A 23,474-nucleotide genomic window follows, 5' to 3' on the forward strand; every position below is an offset into this window, starting at 1 on the left:
TTCATCCAATTCCGCCAATTTACATTGAGTTCAACCTAATAAATATAATTAAACATACTTAAGCTATAATTTATCAAAATCACTAACAAATAGTCCAATTTATGGCTTAGATATTATCATTCGGTAAGACATTTTACTTTCCTTCGTATTCTTCTATAAACAACGAAATGAAATCACTACATCAAATTAGCCATATGAAACAAGAGTGCTAGATCAACTAAGCGCATAAATCCAATCAATTTCGTCCAAAGAAAAAGAAGAAGCACAGATTTGGAAACCTACACAAGTTGTTAGTCTCGATCTCGCTTGGTGGTATCCATCTATTTGATTGTTGACTCAACATTAATTTCGTTCTTATTAATTAAGTACGAACTCCAATCTCTACCTTGGTTCGATTCATCGAGGAGTTCGTAGATAGATATCCCTTAAAAGCTAGAGTAAGCAGGGGCAGAGCCATTCATAGTCCAGTGTGGGCAAATGCCCGCACTGGACTTTTGGACTTCGCCCTAGCTTTCAAAGTCTTGGAAGAAGATAAACCAGATGAGGCATATGTAGCTACTTGTCTTATTGCTAAAGTATATCCTTATGCAATTTGTATCACATTAATACTGATTTGAAGTTGATTACAGGCCCAGTTGGAAAAGGGAGAAGTGATGGATAGTGAGAAAGATGACCAAATTGTTGTAAATGGAGCTGAAGTTTTTGATGGTAATGGCAGTCGAGTTGGACTTTTGGCCTCCGCCCCAGGTAGCAGCCTTTCTATCTCTTGTAAGAACACCAGTTGCTCTTGTTCCACTTCCTGAGGTATAAAGCCCCTTTTTCCAATATTTTTTGAAAGTAGTTTGTAATGTTTTACTTCATGCGATTAATTTCCTTTTTCCAGGATTTTTTGGAAGTATTTTGGAATGTTTTACTTCTATTACCACTCCTCATGTGTATTGCCCTACTATTCTTATATGCTAGTTCATGTTGGCGGCATGACTCAACATTGTTCAATTATATTCCCACTAAGGACCAAAAAGTTCGACCTTAATTAAATTTTGCTCGTACTGAACAAAATTCCTGACTCCGCCCCTGCAAACACGGTCGAGAAGATGATGTAAACTGATGAAGATGATGTGAACAAAGATGACAAGGCATCAAAGTTAAGATATACAATTTAAGAACTAATTCTTGGAGGAAAATTGAAGCTATAGTGCTTTAAATTGTTCTTCAAGGGATCTTTTCACATTTCTGCACGAAAATGTAATTTTTGTTTCAAAATAAGTAGCGAGATTTTTTCAATTGTAGAATGTCCAGCAAGTTGTTTTGAGTTAGATGAAACATTTGAATGTTTTAACAGTCGTAAATGAGTGCCTTGCCATGGTTTGTCATAAAACAGATTCGTAGAAGTTTTAGGAGTCGAATCAGTCCATCCCTACCCCATCACCATCTGGCCAACCTTTGTCTCAGTTTAGTCATCGACTGTAGAAAATCTAAGCACCTAAAGCTTCATTTGAGGTAAAATAGAATTAATAGATTTTCTATTAAATTTTGAAAGTGCATATGGTATTACGAAAAGTTTACATGTACATAATTATAGCACATAATGTTATCCATAATGTGATATGACAATAATCTGGTTGTTGATGTGAAAGTTTGAGATTTGAATTAAAGGTTGGATCTAGTGCCACATGTAATTATGGACACCATTATGTAGATAATTATGTACATGTAGCACTTCCCATGATATTATCATCTCATTTTCTTGGCTTTAGATAAACTTCTGGTTATCGTCGGGAACTTTTTCAAGAGCAATAAGCTAGATAGAATCTCAGGATATGGAATTGAAGAAAGTTGACAGCACTGATGAAAGGGTCAATGACCAGAAGCAGTTCAAGCAATTTAGGTGGTCTTAGACAAAATCACTAGGGACTTCTCAAAAACGTCAATAAAATTTTACTTGAGCTGCAAATGATCAGTAACAACATTGGTGAACATTGACGATATGACTGTTGGTAATTTTAATTAAATCCAACATTTATTGTTGATTCAGATGGAATTATCGACAACGATACATTGGTGATCGCTGACACTCATTTGTTAAGGATTATGAAGATAATATTATTACTGATGTTGTTGAAAATCATCAACGGTGCATCAACCATTGATGAGAAGCCATCAATGATTACCAATAGTATGACCGTGGTGATTCTAATTGAAATCAATATGTCTCGGTGATTCAGACGGAATTATTGTCGGCGATACCATTAGAAATCAACGACTCACCTCTATCGGCAATTAGCGATAGAAGCATTGTCATTGATATTGTCGAAAATTATCGACAGTGATTCAGTTATCAAGAAAAAGTCATCGGTGTCATTTACAAGGTTTTATTTTTCTATAGTTTTTTTTTTTCATAAGATGCTGATAGATAAGTTAAAATATACTTTTATTTTTCTTTATAATATTACGTACTTATAAGTTATTATTTTAAATTTAATTTTGTTCACAAAAATAAATCATTTTGTATTTAATTTTATAATTTTTTATTTAGATGAAATTTTATTTGATAAATTAATTTTGTTGAACTACTTATGCTTTTAGTATTACTAACTACTAAATCATTTGTAATCGTTTTTTTTTCTTTTTTTTGTAAATATTATTAATTACCTTCAAAGTTTTTCGTAAAAAATAAAGGCAAAAAGGTGTAGGTTTTAAAAATTCGGCGCATTAGATGATCACCTAACTTGCCCAATACCTAAGTCGACTTTATAAATAATCATTTTATGATACTTTTAGGATTTTTTTTCCCCTTTTGTTTCCCGTGACTTCTACAAGTGTATGATCAACAATACCAATGCAATAGATGTACATTATGAAATTGTAACGATAGTACTTCTCATTCTGAAATATGATTATGAGTAATATCATAGTTTTTGGGACTATGTAAAACAACTCTATTGTTGAATCTTGAATGCGGATAGAAACTTGGAATTTGAATTCCCTATTCTTTCTCTAATTAAATTTCACGACCAAAGTGATTGTGCTAAAATCTTGGAAATAAAAAATTGACTTAAAGGGCATAAGTTATGAATAAGAAAACAAAACCTAAAGCAAAGTTCTCTTCTTGGACCTAAAAGATCAAAATGACACAACTCAATTTGGAAAAAAATAAAATAAAAATGATGAATTGGAAATAAGTCCATGCACACAAATAGATTTAACAATATTTCTTCACTGCCCAAAATCCCAATAACTTGTTCTCGTCTATCCACGTTAACGAATTATGCTAAGAGATTTAATGGAAATGTTTAACTGAGCATTTAAAGAATAATCATAAAATATAATTTTGATGTAAAAATGATTATCGATAGATTCATCGATTGCAAATGACAAAAATTAATATCAATGGATGAGTCTTATGAAATTATCTACTCAATACTCGTAGTAATAATTGACACACATTTGTTAGTGATTACTGATAACAATGTCTTATGTGATGTCGCTAGGAATCAAATATGATACTTCTATCGCTGATCATGGATGAGGAAGCATTTATTTTTTATTCTCATTTTTGATAATATATTCTCCCGATGTATCATAAAGTTTGGACCATTATCGACTAACTTAGGGATTTGCCTTTGTTTTGTTTGCTTTGAAAGCCCAAAGCAGTCACTTTGGTACTCACTCCTGGAATTCTCTGGTTGAGCATTATTTGACACACAATATGGTGGTGACAACATATTCTAATTCCTTCTTTGTACTATCATTATTTCTAACTTTTGCTTCATGGGAGGATTAGATTTTCACAACTTGGTCCAACAATGGCCTAGGGCCTTTTGTGTCACACCAAATAACACTAGTCAAAGAATTCCTAACAATTTTACACTTGATGAACTTCGACCAGACAATTACTTTAGGAAATTGTATTATCACTTATTCCATTTGTACAGAAAACTGTTCCACAGAATTACACCAGAAATTTCACATTGTGCGGGTCCCATTTTGTGATTAAAAAATGCCAAAAAATCACCCAACCCTCTTATTGTGTCTTATCTGTTAGTATTTTGTGAAATGCAATTCTGTACTTGCGGAATTGCTCTTGTATTATTGTGTCGGCCACCCTTACACAAATTTCAATGTAATATTTTTTATTGTTTGTTATCATATTTATTTTAAATTGTTGTTATTTTTTTACATTGATCTAACACGTAGAAATGGTATTTCTTGAGCAATATCAAAGTTTACTTTCGAGATTAGGATCTGATTGGCCAAATCTACTTGAGCTAAAATTACATCGGACCACGTGACCAGTTATTTTTCACAACGTGAATGAAGAAAACATGGCACGTGTTGTACTACACCACACAATCGTAAAACTTGATTCAATTTGGCTGTGGATTTGAAGGATGGACATTACATTTTGCAGACCCTTCAGCAAAGTAGAATTCAGTGTTGACTACAAAATGTTTATGTTTACTAAGTCAACACGTCCATTTTTTGGATATGCAAGAAGCCATATCCAAATAAAATGCAACATCAACATGAATGCTCAGCTATAATTGAAGGAAATTATCATATTTAACTGGCATAATTCATTGTCATATACCACATATTAGTGGAACATGTTTCACCGAAACCGACATGGTTAGTTTGGGTAAATTTCAACTCAAATCAACTTAATTCAGTTGTTTAAAGTAAAACGAACCAGACCAAATCAGTTGGGTCGGAATGGTTTGGTTAGTCAATTTGTATATTTATTTGAGTTAAAAATATTTACCTACCTATTTTGGGTTAAAAAATTTGTTTGCCAATATTTATAATTTTTTTTGGCTCACATAGTACGTATTAATAAAAAAATATAATGTATATGGTAAAGGGTTGATTTTCCTAAAAACATCAAATATATCCGGTAATTACTAACAAACAATTACATAAAAAAGAAAAGCAATGCTACGATATAAATTTGGAGTTTACATAAACAATTCTTCTCATTGCTTTTCTTTTCTTTTAAAATTCGAAATTTTGGTAGAAAAAGCATAAACGGTAAACAAAGTATTTGGAAAAAAAAAAATTGTATTTATATTTTCATTATTTTATTTTTTAACTTTAAAATATGAATTTAAAAATAAAAAAACGTATTAGCGGATTGATACTTTTATTTGGATTTATTTGATTTTTGTTCGCTCTAAGTAATCCCTCCTTATCAGAGCCATAAAGATCATGAGAAAACCCAGAAAAAATAGATTACTTGAAGAAGCAAAAATCTTTAGATTTAGATTAACACTTAGATTTTATATAAATGTAATAAATAATAGATTAACTATTAGAAAATTTAAGGAATATTTAGATTATACATCTTTAAAATAATAATTGATTTCAATACACAAATATTTACATCATAAGAAAAGCATAGAGATCATAGATATTGAAATAAGAAAATTAGATAATTATTGGCGTTTAGAAGAAGAGAGAGGTAGTTATAGATTTTTAAAACCTATTCATAATAGATTAAAAATAATGACACTAACAATAATTAAAGAGTTACCTAGGAAAATAAAGGAACAAATATTAGAAAAATTAATAATAGAAAAAATAAAGGATATATATACATATGAAAAAATTATTAATATACGTGAAGATGAAGAAAATAATTTATATTGCAAAGAAAAGTATGAGTGCAAGTGATAATGCACAATTAAAATTGAATAAATTACTTATAAAAATGAAAAAAAATACAAGAGAAAATACAAAATATAATGTTAATATCAGAAGAAATGAGAATATCAAATAATAGACAATTAATAAAATTAAAATGTGAAAGATTAAAACTTGAGAGTAGAAATTTTAGTATAGTAAAAGAAGAAATAGTAGATCCAGATACAGTTGATAGAAGATTTGAAAAAATAATAGATAAAAAGGAAGATAAAAGATGCAAATTAACCTATGAGTTAGAAATAAGAAAAAATTAAGATGTCAATAAGTGAATATATGGAAGAACTAAAATTATTAATAAAAAGTTAATAAATGATGTACGAGATTTAAGAAATGATGTAAAAGAAACAAGAAATGATATAAATATATTAAAAATTAAAATTAGAGAATTAAAAGAAAATAATAAAAATAAAGATAAAAAAATAGATAAAAAAACTAATAGAAAAAGAAATTACTCGAATAGGAAAGAAACATATAGAAAAAGAGAATATAGTAATAGAAACAGGAAATATGGGTGATGAATTTAGAAAGAATATATTATCAAAAATATTAGAAGATGAAGAAAAATCATTAGAAAAATTAAAGGTAGAAGAAAAAGAAGATGAATGAAGAATTAGATTTACTAATAGAAAATTTTGATCAATTAAACTTGACCGATATAAGTTAATACCAAATTTTAATGAAGACTGGAGAAAGACCTAATCCAACAGGAACCTCTAAACAGAAATTATATGATACAGATGAAAGTTATGAACCTATATATAATAAACCATATAGACAATTCTCTGATAAGGTAAGAGATAGACAATCACCTAGAAGAAATAAATATAAAGATAGATTTGAATTAAATAATAATTATATAAACCAATTAATCATGGAGGAACAAAACTGGATTTAAGTTGTAAAATAGATACTAAATTTTTTTTTATTAATATGGGCAGATTCAATGATATTATTCTTTTTATATAATAAGGATGACACATGGAAAAGTACTGAAAAAAGAATAGATTTCTTAATAACATTCTTTGAAGGAGATGTTAGAAATTGATAGGAAAGAATAAGTAATGATACAAAAATATTAATAAAAAGAAATGTATAAACAGAAATAATAAATTCAGATAGATAAGGTATAGAAAAGTTAGTAGAATATATTTCAGATGAATTTTTAGGAGAAAGTTGGATAAAAAATGTTGAAGGAGAATCAATAAGAGAAAAAGATAATGCTAGAATAAAATTAATAAATTTAACAATATGTGATATCTGTAAAATTAAAGAATATACTTGTAAATTTAAAAATTACTATTATGTTCAATTTTATAATAATGAAAATCAAGAGTATACCAAGACATGTACTATAATAAGTTACCAGATTCATGGGGAATATATTTTAAAATAGAATTTAAAAAATATGTTAGAGATAATATTAGAATACATAGAACTTTAGATTCGAGAATAAAATTTTTATTTGAAAGACTTGCATATAGATGTCAACAAAAACAATTAATGAAAAATCAGGAAAATTAATTAAATTATGTTGTGAAGATATGGAAACTCCTGTGCAATAGGGATGTAATCCTGAAAGAAGAATTAATAAAAGAAAGTATAAACATAAAAAATTTAAAAAAAATTAGGAATTTTAATAAAAAATATATAAAATCTAGAAGAATAATAAAAATAAAAATAAAAGTCAATGTAAACGTTAGAATTGTGGAGAAATATGTCATATAAGCCTTGATTGTGATAAAAAGAAAGTTGGTATATTACAAAAAGAATATTTAAAAATAAAAGATGAATTAAATGAAATATTAGATATTGAAGAATACTACAATCAAGAAGTATATATAAGTGAAATAGATAATGAATCAGGATCTGAATAGAGAAATTGAAAAAATAGAAAGTAATAATATAAATATACAAAAATACGAAGAAATAGAAGAATATGGATTAAAAGTCACTTTTGATAATAACAAGTTTAGAAAATTGCAAAAATTATCTTTAGATTTAAAAATAGGAAAATGGGAAGTCTTTGATAGAATTTGGAAAAAAGAAAGAATAGCAAAAAATGAATATCACAAAATAGAAAAAACTATAGATATAATAATAACTTATGAGCAACATAAATTAAATCTTTTAACAAAAAATACAGTTGAAAAACTATTAACAAATATTAATAAAAAAATAAAGTGAAAAAATCCAATATATTTATTTAACAGGAATACAAATAATGTTTAAATCACTATTTAGAGAAAGGATAGACTCACCTTTAAGTTAACTTTACATGATGGAAGAATAATAAATTTAAAAGATGGTCATTTATGAACAATAGAAAGAAATTTAGCATATCAAAAAATTATGTTTACGTGTTATCCAAAATATTGTGTATCATTAAAAGATAAAAATATTAATGAAATTTTAGGACTACATTTTAAGGTTCATAGAGATGATATCATACAACCAGGTGATCAAATTATGACTATAGAATATAGAGTTTTATATACATTTACTAATTCTAATTATCGGAATATTTATTCAAATAAACCATATATTGAAGTTCATAAAGAGTGTAAAGATATTAATAAAATAATAAAACCAAATAAACAAATAAAGTTAATTCCAGAAGAATGCGAATTTAGCATAACAAAAAATAAACCTGAAATAACAGAATTAAATGAAGAAAAATGTTCTAATAATATAATATTTAATGATGAAAAATTAAAAGATAAAAAAGTTTTAAAATAACTAATAAAAACCAATTAGAAGAAATCAACAAAATAAAAGAAGTAAAATTATATAGGAATGCTGAAAATATGAAAATAGAAGGAGAATATTATAATGGAAGAGAATATATAAATGAACCAAATATATTAATAGATACAGAAGCTAGTGAATATCATATAGCTTCAATTATAAATAAATGTTTAATAACTCATAAAATTGAGCCATATAAGTATGTAAATTTTGATGGACAGGTACATATAACATATTTAAAAGTTAAGATACCAATAAAAATAGGAGGAATAGATTTTTTAGTACCATGTTATATAGATAAGAGTATGGATATAAACCCTCATATACTTTTAGGAATGAGTTTTCTAAATAGATTAGAAGATTATAGTATAAAAAGAGAATGATTATATATTGTTCATAATGGACAAACTATATTATATAAAAAGAATTAGATGAAAAATCAGATAAGTTTTCCATTAGCTGTGTATATACAAATTACTATTGTAGAAACAAATATAACAACATGTGCTTTAATAGATACATGAAATGATATAACAATATTTAAAATTTTTTTAATAAAATCACGGAATAATAATTGTAACATAAAGATAACTAGAGTTACAGGAGAGATCACTCAAATAATTAATAGTACTGATAAAGTTAATATAATTCTTGGAAGTAAACAAGTTACAATAAATAAAGTATATAAATATGATAAATTAGAATGTGATATATTATTAGAAAATAATTTTATACAACAATTTTAATATTATAAACAAAATAATTATATGATAATACTACAAACACCTTGTGGACACTTATTAAAAATCCCTAGAGAATTTAAATCTTATAGAGTTCAGCCAGCACAGCGTGGTGATAAATGGGAGAAAAAACCAATCATATAAAATGAAATAAAAAATAAAAGAATATTGTATAAAAAAGTTCTAAAAACAGGAATAAAAATGAATATAGAAAAAAATAATTAAACAACTAGAAAACGTTTATGGAGAAAATCCATTATTATTTTGGAAATCACATCACCCAAAAGCTAAAGTAGAATTAACAGAAAATGTTATAATAAGAGTCAGACCAATGATGTATACTATAGAAGATACGCAAGAATTTAAAAACCAGATAAAAGAACTGTTAGAACAAAAACTTATTAGACCTAGTAATGGATCTCATAGTAGTCTAGCATTTATGCTTATAAAACATTCTGAACAAGTTAGAGGAAAAGCTATGATGATCATAAATTATAAAGAATTAAACAAATATACTAAATTTGATGGTTACTTTCTACCAAATAAAGAAGTGTTAATAAACCTTGCAAGAGGAAAACTAAATTATTCTAAATTTTATTGTAAATCAGGATTTTGGCAAATAAAAATGGAAGAAGATAGTATACAATATACTGCATTTAACACATATCAAGGAAAATATGAATGGTTGGTTATATCATTTGGTCTAAAAAATGCACCACAAATATATCAAAAAAAGATGGATAATATATTTAAAGAGTTTAATGAATTTCTAATTGTTTATATAGATGATATATTAATATGTTCTAATAGTAAAGAAGAACATATAAATCATTTAATCCAATTTATTAACGAATGTAAAAAAGAAGGAATTGTACTATCTTAAAAGAAATCTATAATAGAAAAATAAGAGATAGACTTTCTTGAATTATCAATAGATAAAAAAGGGATAAAATTACAGACTCATATATCCAAAAAGATAGAAAATTTTTCAGATAAATTAGAATCCAAAGAACAAATACAAAAATTTTTAGAATGTTTAAATTATGTTGGAGGATTTATTCAAAATCTTTTTAAGAAAAGACAAAAAATCCAAGTATTACTTAGAAAAACAAATACTAAATGATGGAATGAAGAACATACAGAAATTGTTAAATCATTAAAAGAAGAATGCAAAAATTTACCAAAATTAAGATTACCAGATGAAAAAGATAATTTGATTATTAACACAGATGTCTCAGATAAAATTAGGCAGCAATATTAAAAACATATCTAAATGAAATTTGTAGATATTCAAGTGGAACCTTTAACCAAGTAGAAATAAAGTATACTACTAATGAGAAAGAATTACTAACAATTATTAGAGGAATAAAGAAATTCTCATTATTTTTATTATCCAAGAAATTTACTGTTGAGACTGATAATTCTCAAGTTGCAAGATTAGTCAGAAATAAACTACCATCAAAACCCCAATACAGAAGGCTCCATAGATGATAAGCTTATTTAGCATTTTATAACTTTGATATTGTCCATATTAAAGGAGTTAATAATTTTCTTGCAAATTTTCTCAGCAGAAATATAGAATTTGCTAATGGATAAAGTCAAGGTCACGGAATTATACCAATTTATCCTACATATACAAAAAATGACAGATTTTCTTAAAGAAGAATCCGAAAATATAAACTCTGGAGCAACCCAAATCTCTGAGATGTTCAACTCAAATATAAAAATATTGTTGAATATCACTACTGAGCATCATAAATATGTCATAGAACTCAAAAATCAAGTTGATGTTATTCAGCACAACTAAAAAATATACTATCTGAGACAGATATACCAAAGAGTTCAGAATTGAGTTTTCCAAATCAATACCAAACAGGGACAACTGGAAGCAGCAGTGGACTCAGACGTGACAACATACCAACTGATAATAAAGGAGATTCTATTTCAGTATCATCAACCAAAAAAGTTATGATAAATGGAGATAAAAGAGATATCAAAACAATCAGCAGCATAGACCAAGAAGATAAAATCCCTTTAGATCCAAAAGAAGAAAAATATTCCGAAATAGTCAAAATTACTTATGAAATAAAAATGAGTGATTCATATTTCATCTCTCCAGGAAATAATATTTTTCCCAGAATAACAGCCATGGAAGGAGGAAACCCTTCATTTATAAAAATTATGGCAGACTATGAATTCATGAATTTGATATATTCAGAAAAAGATTTGATGAAAATTTCGAAGTTTGATGACATTCATAAAAGAAGTATCCAGATTTGTCAAGGGATGAAAAATATATTTAAAATTATATTCAATAAGTCCAAAATATAATGAAGTTGTTTACTATCCAGTTGAACACATAATCTCATTTGGATATGTTGCAACCAATTTCCAAATAGATGTTACAGAAAATAATAAAAAAGTTCCGATGAAAAAATCATGGATCAGACATAGGAGAGCACTTGGAATTAAAGTCATCTACAATATTGCCAAAAATTTATTTGATAAAAAATTTTCATGCTTGTGCCAATATGAAAATTGGATGCTGGTATCCAATGGAGGATATGAAAATTCAGAAATTTTAAAGGACTATATTACAAAATTTGATATATATCAATTTTCAGGATGTCTTACCACTATAAAAGAATCCTGCCAAATAAGGGAGTGTCCTAGCTGCATGTGAAGAAATAAAGAAAAAAGACAATAATAGAGCACATTTGACAAAGGTGTGTGGAGAACAATAATACAGCTGTATGTGAAGACATTGAAGAAAAAAGAACAATAATAGAAAAATATGCTCTTTGGATAAAAAGTTGAAGCAGCATATGAAGATATAGGCCCAAGGAGGAAAATAATAGAAAGGCAAGTGTGTCTTTGCTAATGTACTCAATGATGTAATAGAATCTCATAAACTTGTATAAATAGAGACATTGTCATAGATAGAAATCATCTCATCTCATCTTAAAATCTCGGGTTGTAAGCAATAGTTACTCTTAAAACCATTCACAGTTTGAAAAATCAATTTTTCTGGAAATTCTTTTGTACTAAATAGAAGTCTTGTATAAATAGAAATAAAACTCCAATATTTTGATATGAATATGAGTTTTTAAATCTTTATTCCCATAGATTCTTGAAAAATCTAATAAAGTTTTCTTCTTATTTTAGCAAAAAGAAAGTTTTTCTTTAACAGAAGTCAAGAGTTTTATTATTTAGAAGTTGATACAGTGAGAGCAAGTAGCTGAAATAGTAACAATTCCGTGAAGGCAGGAAGTCGTTGAAAGAAGCAATTTATAGATTCAGAACTCGAAGGTCACTCGGTTCTAAGAATAAAAGTCCAGATCAAACATAAAGTAAAACTATTAAACTTTTGCTAAAATTAGGATGAATCTTTTTAAGATCTTGAATAATTGTAGGGATTAATCATAATTATTTGTATGAATAAATGCCAGGATATACAATTGAAGGATTAGATAATCTATTAGAAAAAATATTATTTCTCAATTAGAAAATATAAATTTACCATTTGAAAAATATAGTATTTTAATTAGAAAATATGAAATATATGTTGCAGATTATTCTTATTTATTAGATCATAGAATGGATTTATATTCAAATATTTAAAATAGAAGATAAAATGTTTGAAAAATTAGGATATATGTTACAATATAGAAAGAATTATTTCATTAAGGGTAATATAGACCTTTCAATAAAAATGAATAGTGATAGGCCAATAGAAAAATCTCTCATCTATGAGTCACACGAAATTATTGATGCGATACGACTAGAAATCACTTAAGTACATTTGTTGACGGACAAGACCTAGATTAGATTGTTGTAAATTTGTGGCGATTGTTTACTAACCGCAACCCAACTCCTCCAATTTTCTCTTTTTGCACTTTGATCTATACTTCAAGTTTTTTGTACGATTTTGGTCCCTTTATGTCTAAATCTTTAATATTTGATCTCGAAACTTTCAAAAACATCCACATTGATCCCAATTCTTCCTATCTATCCAGTGCAATTCGATTAATCTTCAATTTCTCTGAACCAATTTCAATTGGACTAAAAATGTTGGGAGTTGTCTTGGCTGGAGTTCGGGATAACAAGGTTCTTTTCCGATCATGTTGGGTACTCCAGCGGAAGAGATGAATTGTAGAATGAATTTGTAAGCAATTCCATATAGGGTGATTGAAGTTTAGATTTGAATTTGGCAGGACTAAAGTACAATTAGATAAAATCATTTATTTTATCCTTTAGTCCTTAAAAAATATAGAGATTTACCTTTTAACCTCAAATTCATTAAAACATCTAAAAAATTTTCAAAAAAATAATTATAATTACCTAAAAATCATATAAAAATTTTGGAATGTTTCACACACACACACACTCACACATATATAGACAACTTATCACTATTCCCATCTTTATTAAAACAGCATTTCTTCTAGATTTCTTCTTTACCCTTTCATTCTTATGCCCTACTCATTTTTCGAGCTCTACAAAAACAGCAAAATTGATTTCGCCATTTAAATAGAGATAACTTATTTTAGTTTTATATGGGAAAAGAGCCAATGTCCTTACATTTCTAATTAGAGACGGTTCAAACAACTTTGATGATTTAACAAAAATAATATGTCGGTGATTTAATAAAAAACAATATTTCAATGAAGAATATATAAGTCCACTCAAATTCACTCAACTCAGATGATTTATAATCCTAGAAATTTGGAGATCCCATTTCATAAATAATAGCTTATGTTTACTAATTCAAAAATAAGATGTTTTGTTAATATATATATATATATACACACACACACACACACACACACACACACACATACATATATACAAAATGTAACTACCGCCTTTTTTTGGAGAGAGGAAAACATTCATATCAAATTGGAGTGGGAAACACATAATATCAAACTAAAACGGCTATTTATGTGAGAGTAAAAGAACCCATGTTTGTTTCTCCATAATACTTCAAATCTTAGTCAAAATAATTCTCCATTTTTATCATTCTATACTCACATTCCAATTTCATCATATATGATACACGGTTATTCATATTCTCTGAGTCAAGCATTCAGCAATACCTGAAAGTGAAGAGGTGTTAACAATGAGCAATGATATGAAATCTTGTGCGAAGCTTGGAGAGATATCTTGAAGAAAACTAGAGAGAAAAAGAAAAAAAGCACAAAGGTCTACAAAGAATCGATGCTTGAAACAAGTCAAGAAACTCTCCCTAAAACGCGAAAACCTAGTTCTAAAAAGGTAATCAATTGTGTAATTGATTTAGTTCATGGGCAATTTGTACATGAAATTAAATGGGTGTTTATGGTTTGTGTAGTGTTAATTTTTAAAAATTGTGACCTAATTTTCTAAAAAAATGCGAATTGAGGTGTTGTAATCTACTTTTAGGTGAGACGAACTAACATTTTCCGAATATTACATGAATGCATTATGTAACTTGTGACATATGTGGGATTTGGACCTGTATAATTTTTGTGACCATTTTGATGTCCTTGTGACCAGCTGTGTGTTGTGATTTATGTCCGGATCGTGACCAATTTTGTAACTAGAAATGCATTGCTAGTTTTTGTAACCTATTATGTGTTTGTGACATGTGTAGACTGTGTGACTAATCATGTGGTTGTAATATAACTGTCTTTGCAAATAATTTGCGACATTATTTGTATATGAGCATGTAGAGTCTATGATTAGTTTTGTTATTATGACATGTTTAGTATAGTATTATACGTATTTTGTGACATGAATGCACGTAACAAGTATCAAATATTGATGTATGTTTGTTACTTTTGTCATCTATTGCAGGAATGTGAGTATATTATACCTAAAGTTTTATGGTTTCCTGATAAAATTACGACAAATACAACAAAAAATATGCCGTCCAATTTTACATCAAAGTTCAATGATGAACAAAAAGAGATCCTGGCTAATACATGTTTCTCTTATTATGTGGATTGTCATGAAATAGTTTTTCAACCTCAACTAATACATTATTTTCTAATGAGGGAGGTGAAGCAACCGAATACAAAAGAGATATGGTTCAAGGTTGTTGTTAGGTATATACAATTTTCTCTGCTTGAGTTTTATCTAGTTATGGGACTTAGATAACAACATCGGGACGCTGAAAAAAGTCTTGAAAATGCACCTTCTTAGATTAAGGACTCGTATTTTTTGACATGTGAACTTAGTCGCAAATGAAGATATTAGAGACATGTTTCTTGGTCTAACAAATGAAGATGATTATGATATGGTGAGGATTGTGATACTTTATTTGATAACATCCTACTTGTTCTCCACCTCGTACAAGGAGGTGGTTGAAAATTATTTGTTCGACCTTGTCAAAGATTTTCATGTTATAGAGATGTTCATTAGGGGAAAGTCTTGTTTGAACTGTCCATAAACTCTTTGAAGTACGGATTGAATAATAAAAATCCTCACTACAGACTCAAAGGGTTTCTAGTTGCCTTTCATGTATAGCTGTATGAGTGTATTATAGGACCAGATGGGATTGTTACTTCTAGGATGCGACAGAGATACCCTCATAGCGTGAACTGGAGGTCAGATAAGCAACTATCCGGAGCAAAATTTGAAGAGGAGGTCTTCTCTACTCCTAATGTTAGCGTTCACTACTTTTGTGTATTATATAAATAAGGCACAAGTAACATGTCACACAGTTCATATGTGACATACAAATAAGTCATAATTTAGTCATAGTTTACATTATGCAGTCACTGAATAAGTTACAATTAACATTTTGCATGCACAGATCACAATTCACATTATCAGGTCACGGTTCACTACATTATACAGTCACAGTTCATATTATGCCATCACAGGCTAAAAATTTAGTTGATAAGTTTTATTTATTTATTTTGTTGTAACAGTCAAAAGTAAATGACATTAGTCCGTGTAAGTTGGAGATGTTGATGACATATATGGATGGTGTTCCAAAGGCAGATGTTTAAATGTCCAACCATCAATCCACAAGTCCAAAACACACATTCTAATGATTATTGGTGGAAGATTGGGGCAATCAAGCGACATCGAGGATGACGACAACGATGATTTTGTTGATACACCTCCAAAAAGACAAAAGATATCAGTTTTTGTTTATTCTTTCATGGATCTTCCGATGGAGTCGTAGATTGCGTACATTGATTTTCCGATGGATGACAATTCATCAGCTAATATGTCTCTCTCTCATGCAACACATTTAACTGGATCTGATGTAAGTTGTTCGTTTTAATTTTAGTGTAGTTATATATGGTGAAATATCATCAATACTCAATTCTGCATTTTGAGAGTCTTTTTTCAATCTACATATGTGCTCATTCTAGGTCAAAGATCAAATTTCTTTTATAAATCTGTATTCTAATACTAAGTCATATTTCATTTTGCAGAAGTCACAAATGAATGTGAATTGGTCACCGCCAATTAATCCAAGTTCATGTTTTACATTATATTAGTTGACATAGGTCACATGTTATTGACATAGGTCACACGTTAACATGCATTGGTCACATGTCATAATGTACAGGTCACAATCGAATGTAAATAGGTCACATATCATTGATTTATGTCAACATCTTACATTCTTCCTGCTACTGATGTATGTCACATTTCATAGGTATTGGAAAAATTGAAAAAGGGATTTAATGAACTTCAATCAAAAAATAAAGAGTAGTCAATACAAATCAATGATGTCAAGGCACAAATATCATCAATCAAAGCAAAAAGGAACCACAATGAATATTATTGTCCGTATGTAAGGAGAAATCAAGTCAAACTTGAACTTTTCGTAGATTTGTGACCACAATGATATTGAGCTCAATGGAACAAATATTGAAACAATTTAGCGAGAGAAGCAAATTGCATAGCCCTTGAGCTGCAAACCTTCAAGAAGAAGTAAGTACATGCTATTTACCAACATTTTTCATATTTCATATTTAACTTTTTGACTTTTCATTTTTTGATTCATATGTAGGGGGAAAATGTTAAAGAAACTGTGGACAAGTAAAGAAAGGGTAAGATGTACCCTGATGAGGAAATTTTTGACCTGCTAATGATGGAAATGCCATCATTTTATTTGGAGATTTGTTCTACCCAACCTACTTCAAACGTAGGTAAAATGTCCGATATGTTTTAATCCAAAAAAGTACAAGAAAAAGTGGACGTTGTAATTGCTAGTGTAGTGATGGACACAGAGATTGCCCATCGAGAGGTTGTTAAAAAGCCATTTACTTAAACAAAGTATATATTGTACAATAGGTTACAGATTAACTATAATGTTTAATATTACATTATTTGATAGATATCACCAATTCTACACTAACATCTGGACTGCTGTGAAGCAGATTTTCAGATCGACACGAATATTACAGTCTGTGTTTGTTTCTAACAAAGAAAAACAAAGCAAGAGTTTCACTACAACAAAATGAACTTTTTATGGCATTCGTTTACGGCTTGCAAAAAACGCATGCCGTAAAAATAGACTATTTACGGCATGCCGTAAATGCATGCCGTAATTGATAAATTACTTATAATATTTATGGCATACATTTTTTGCACGCCGTAAAGATCGAATATTTACGGCATACATTTTTTGCATGCCGTAAAAGATGCCGTGTACTGGAATTTTGGGCCAGCCCAACACTTTAACTTTCTTTGGTAAACTTAAAAATTGGGCTTTTCAATTATCCAGCCCAAAGAGAAAAATTGATGGAAAAACTGACCCGGCCCAAAACCTTGCCTGTTGGTGTTAAAATTGAACCACAACATTAATTCCCAAATCCATTCTCTCCCAGCTTCTCAGTCTCCGTCTCTGTTCGGCGCGTTGTTCTCTTCAATGGAGTCCTAACTGAGTTTACATTGGCTTCAAATCTGCCTCTGCTTGGTGCGAATAAATCTCTCAGGCGGTCATCCCTAAACGTATTTGCTTCCGGCCTCTTGTCTCGTCCGTAACCACTTCCGGCATCTAGTCTTGTAAGTTCGGTCAATATATATTTTTATGCAAAATAAGTTTATTCTTCCTCTGTTTATGCAATATTTGAGCATGGGTTTAAATGTGTGTGGGCAATGTGTTTGACTTAATGACATTGAGAAGAGTTGTTTATTATGTATGGTTTGAATGTGATTTAAATGTATGGTAATGGTATGGAGTTTGATTTTAGTGATTACAGGTTAGTGTTTTGATTGCTTGTAATGTGAGAACCTTTATTTCCATTGCTTTGCTGTCTCTTTCGTCCAAAAAATCACCTACTGGCAGCTTTTGAAGGATGCACTTTTGGGCATATATGAGGTGGAAATGCTATGTTATCTTCATTTTACTTGTGTTGAAAATCTATTTTAATGACTTCATTCACCCCACCAAAGCACCACCAAAGCTTTGGTGTTAATAAACCATATTGTTCATAATTTTCAAACTTCTAACTGATTAGAAAAAATAGAAGTTAATCTGATGTTAGATTAGCTGATATAGATAATCTTATTTTGTATCCTAACTAGTTATTTCATCATTGTTACAGTCATGCAGTTTGTATCCTAACTAATTATTTAACAGAACACTGAAAAACTGATCCTAATCTACAGGAACTGAAAAACAGAAAAAAAAAATTCCACAGGCAACAAAACCTTGTCCACTTGGTAAACAGCCAAAGGGAAGTTTTTCCTGACTGCATTATAAATTGGGACATCAACAATTCCGGTAGAAACATTAACTTGATTGCCCTGTCCTGTGAAATTTAGCCCAAAAACTCCACCATCTTAGCCTGTTGCCTGAGTTCTAACAGGGTTGCTGACTGTCTGCAAGTTTTCTATAGTGTGGTACTTAGGAAGAACATGGTATTGAACTAGCTGCACTTGTTGTTGGGCTGAAAGCTTGTTAAGAGTACCTGCGGGGAAATTAAGGAATGCATTGTCTGTGGGGGCAAAAACAGTCATTCCCTCATTGGAATTGTTCAATTGGTTATTGATTTGGTTTCCTGCTTGTGTTTGATTGAGGAGGCGGATGAAGGTGGTGTATTGGCCGGCTTTTTCCAGGATTCCGGTAATGTTGATAGGGCCAAAGGGGGCCGAAGCCGGAGCAGATTGAGCATGGAGGCAGGGATTAGAAGGGAGAGAATTGTAGTGAGAGAGAGAAGGATGAGAGAGAAACTCATTTGAGCCATTTTGTAGCGATTGAAGGTTGTGAGATTTGGGGTTTTATGTGATAATATGTAGACTTTGCTGGAATTAGCTGGCTGAGTATATATTTGTAAACAAGACAAACCCTGGCTTGAAAGCATAATCCCAACTAATTATTAGGTAAACCATCCGTTGAATCTCGTTAATGCGTGAAAACATCTTTTATACACTAGACTAAAGATCCATTTTTCATTTGCGTATTTACTTTAATATTAACTATACCCTCATTTATTTTTGTGATGTGCAGGGAGTTGATTATTTTTGGGGTAACAAAATTGTTGATCAAATTAATCAAAATCGATGTGGATCAATTATTTTGTACTATTTTGATTACTTGTTTTTGGAGTAGTAGTTCATACTTTTGGATGTTGATATCAACTATTTTGAGTAGGCTACTGATGTTCTTAGTTCATTTCTAAATTAACTCGACATTTGTATTGGTTTTATTTTCTAAAATTATGGGAGAAGTTATTATATATGTGTTTATATTGGGAATTATGTTCTTTAATTATTATAGGTTTAATGGTTATCAAAAAATAAATATTTAAAAAGAAATTAATCTTTATAGCGTATAAAATGTGAAAGTCATATAAAATTTCGTTATTTTTACGGCATGCTAGTGCATGTCGTAAACAAAATGAGACGACCATTTACGACATACAAAAATGTTTGCCTTAAAAAATAGTATCTTTTTTACGGCATGCAGAGTCATGCCGTAAAAGGTTAAGCATTTATGGCATGCAAAGCATGCCGTAAATAGTTTATTAACGGCGTGCTTCTTATTTTTTGCGGCATTGCCGTAAAAAGATATGAATATTTACGGCATGACTTTATACGGCATGCGACTGTATGCCGTAAAGTAATTTTTAAGGCATGCAATGCATGCCGTAAAAAGCAAAATCTGTTGTAGTGTTTGGAGAATGTTGTAGTTTTCGATATTACAATCAATATGCAGGTGATGTTGTAGCATTTAAGACTTGGTATCATAAAACCAACCAACAAAAAAGTACGTATGATATTATTTTGTGAACTCAGACCCAGAACTATTTGAATCTAAATAATTTGTTATTCATTTTTCCTTATAAGAAAAAATTTAGAGATGCTGACGATGTTATTAAGTTGCCTCACTATATTGGTTCATTCGTCATGGGCAATAAAACATGGTGGCATGAGCTCGCATCTTCGTCGCGTCATTAACAAAGAAAATATGTCAAGATTATGTATGATATCGTGTGTGCTAAATCACATACCGTAGGTCACAGACCATAGAAAAAGGTCATAGACATTATGATTAGGTCACATAAATTATAGACAGGTCACAGGACTTAGGGACAAGTCATATATCACAAATAGACATATCACAGTTCATATGTACATGTCACATGTCAATGCAATATGCCTCAGGCCATATGTTTTAGATCATTTGAATAGGTTATAGTATTATTTTCTACGTAACATGTCGTAGATCATAATAACAGGTAAAAGATCATAGAAACCAAATCACCGGCTAATGTGCATATATCTCAAAACATAGAATTTGTCACAGTTCATTTTTTGTAGATGGCAACTCAATATCATGATTAATTTCAATGTTTTTAACTCTTTAAGATATTTATGTGTTTATTATTTTCTATTATAACAGCAAATGGACGTATGCTTCTAATACATACGTTAATTAGAAAGAAATGGCGAGAATGTGAAGTATAAGGCTACCACAACTGACTCACACTTTCAGGCAACGATCAAAAATGTATATATGAACTTCAAGAAAGATCGAAATCTCTTACACATTAAGACAATGCTAATGATATGACATGTGCCTGAATACCGTTAAGCTATTTATGGGCTGGATTGAATTAAATCTTAATACTAATTTTGTCTAGAAACAAGGCACATTGGATGTTGGAAGTGCTTGATATAAAAGAATGGACATTATGTATATTCAATTTGACCAGGAGGACCTTCACAGATTTAATAGTCCGAGCAGGGATCGAATCATATATGAAAATCATTCCTCACTTGGTGAATGCAATTGAAATATGGAATAGAAATTCAGATGATGATCAAGATGATTCCATAGAGTTGAGGCTTGTGCTTGGTTATAACATTCCATAGCAGCAAAATGGGAATGTTCGTGACTATCATTTTAAAGTACAAAAAAACTACCTAAATAAATTTTAAGTTTGTGACCATCACTTTGATGTGAAAACTAATAAACTTTCTTTTTTAGCCACAGCTGCGACATATTTCTGAAAAAATATGTTGAATATACCCTTCATAATGACATAAACTCCATGCCAAAAGATTTTGATGCTACCAAAGTTAGGCTAGATGTAGCCACACTGCTCTATAAACATCGTGAAATCATGAAGGCCACCAAGAAGGGAAAAGAAAAGGTCGAGGGGGTATAGTTATAGAGTGAGAGTTGACACTTCATGTGAAAATCGATGTTACTATGTAATCTTATCATTCATTGATCTAGTTGATGCATGTATATTAGAATTCTATCAATGTGTATGCGCGACTGTTGAATTGAATGCACGCGTTATCTTATAACCTAATTTTCCATAATATGATTTTAGGTTTTGTAGGAAATGATATAAACAAATCCCATAACAGTTCCCTGGAAAACAAATTTTCAATTGCATTCTTGATATTATTATGGCAATCAGATACAAAACACAATCCATCACTATACACATACGTCTTCTTCAAGTTTTAGAAAAACCATTACCAAGATTTATCATTTTCATTATCTCTAATTTCAAATGTAAGTATGAATATATTGTTTTTAGCATCTTGTATACATGCCATGAAAAATACCATCATAGTTTCCATTCAAATACGATCTCAACTACAATCACAAGCTTACAATACTCCCATCCTCTAATTGATGCGCCTAATGCCAGGGAATAGTATTTGAACTTATTGTGACCATCAAACTCCAATCCTGTGATCATAGCAAGATTTGTTTGCTGAAGCATAAAAAAGAAGCTTAATATGTTCATGAATGAATTTTTTAGATCAGCCTTAATCATTTTCAATATTTTCTTCCGAGATCTTCAGGCCTTCACATAGTTCAATAAAACTTTGTACATATGTAACATGTCATTATATATGTCATTTGGAGTGTATATAGTCCACGACGAGGTGTACTCATATTTGATGGAAGATGATAAAATCGATCTTGATACTTGCCCGTGAGATCCTAATACTATATTTGAACAATATGAGATCCATTCAACAAACAAACATGCATGTATCCCATTTCTGCAAATTGTCATGAAAAAATGTCAGTCACAAATACCAATGCAATTCATGATTAATGTAGATCACAGATTCACCTTACAAGAGAACACTACCTTTATAAAACGTCACATCATGAAATCATATAGGTCACAGTTTCTTATTACAAGTCACATAACTAAGATTAATGGTCACGGTCATTTTATACATTATCTTCTATCAAATGGTTTAGACATAAGTCACATGATTAAATTAGGATCGCATATATGAATACACGTTACATAAAATTACGCATTTCAAAAAATTTCACAGTATGTGAAAGTGACCGATTACATGAATTCTTCGAAGGTCATAATTATAAATACAATTCACAACAAATTAAAGTCACAAACGTAAATTTCGAACACAAAGCATGACATACCAATTGGATTTTGATGATGGTTCAATATCGGTCACAGTGACTACCAAAGCTTCAACACAGTTTGAGAAATTCAAAAAATTGTAAGTTGCTAGTTTAGAATGTTCAATCACCTATCAGTTGTGACTAGACAACGTTCAAATCCAAAATCGAAGCCATTGGATAGGAATTAAATTCGGCACTTATGCAATTTTATATGTAATTGTTAATAATTATCGATTTTTGACGATATTCTTCAATTTGTGACCTGAAATCTTCTATTATTATCAATATTGATGACACCGACGATGTCAGATGATAATTTGATACATTTCTATGGATTTTGTCTTCTATTGGGTGATGAATTTGTGGTTTAGGGATGCGAAGATGTATTTTAAGGAGTTTGGTCACAGATGGAAAGTGGATGCTTCATT

The 23,474-nt window shown here is 29.7% G+C and overlaps 1 pseudogene; it reads right to left on the bottom strand.

Annotated features, from left to right (window-relative positions):
* Positions 1-18,741: 18,741 nt before the first annotated feature.
* LOC111368366 lies at positions 18,742-19,381 on the bottom strand (annotated as a pseudogene).
* Between the last annotated feature and the right edge of the window lie 4,093 nt (positions 19,382-23,474).

Source organism: Olea europaea, chromosome 19 (genome assembly GCF_002742605.1).
Source record: "Olea europaea var. sylvestris chromosome 19, O_europaea_v1, whole genome shotgun sequence".
Lineage (NCBI taxonomy): Eukaryota > Viridiplantae > Streptophyta > Magnoliopsida > Lamiales > Oleaceae > Olea > Olea europaea.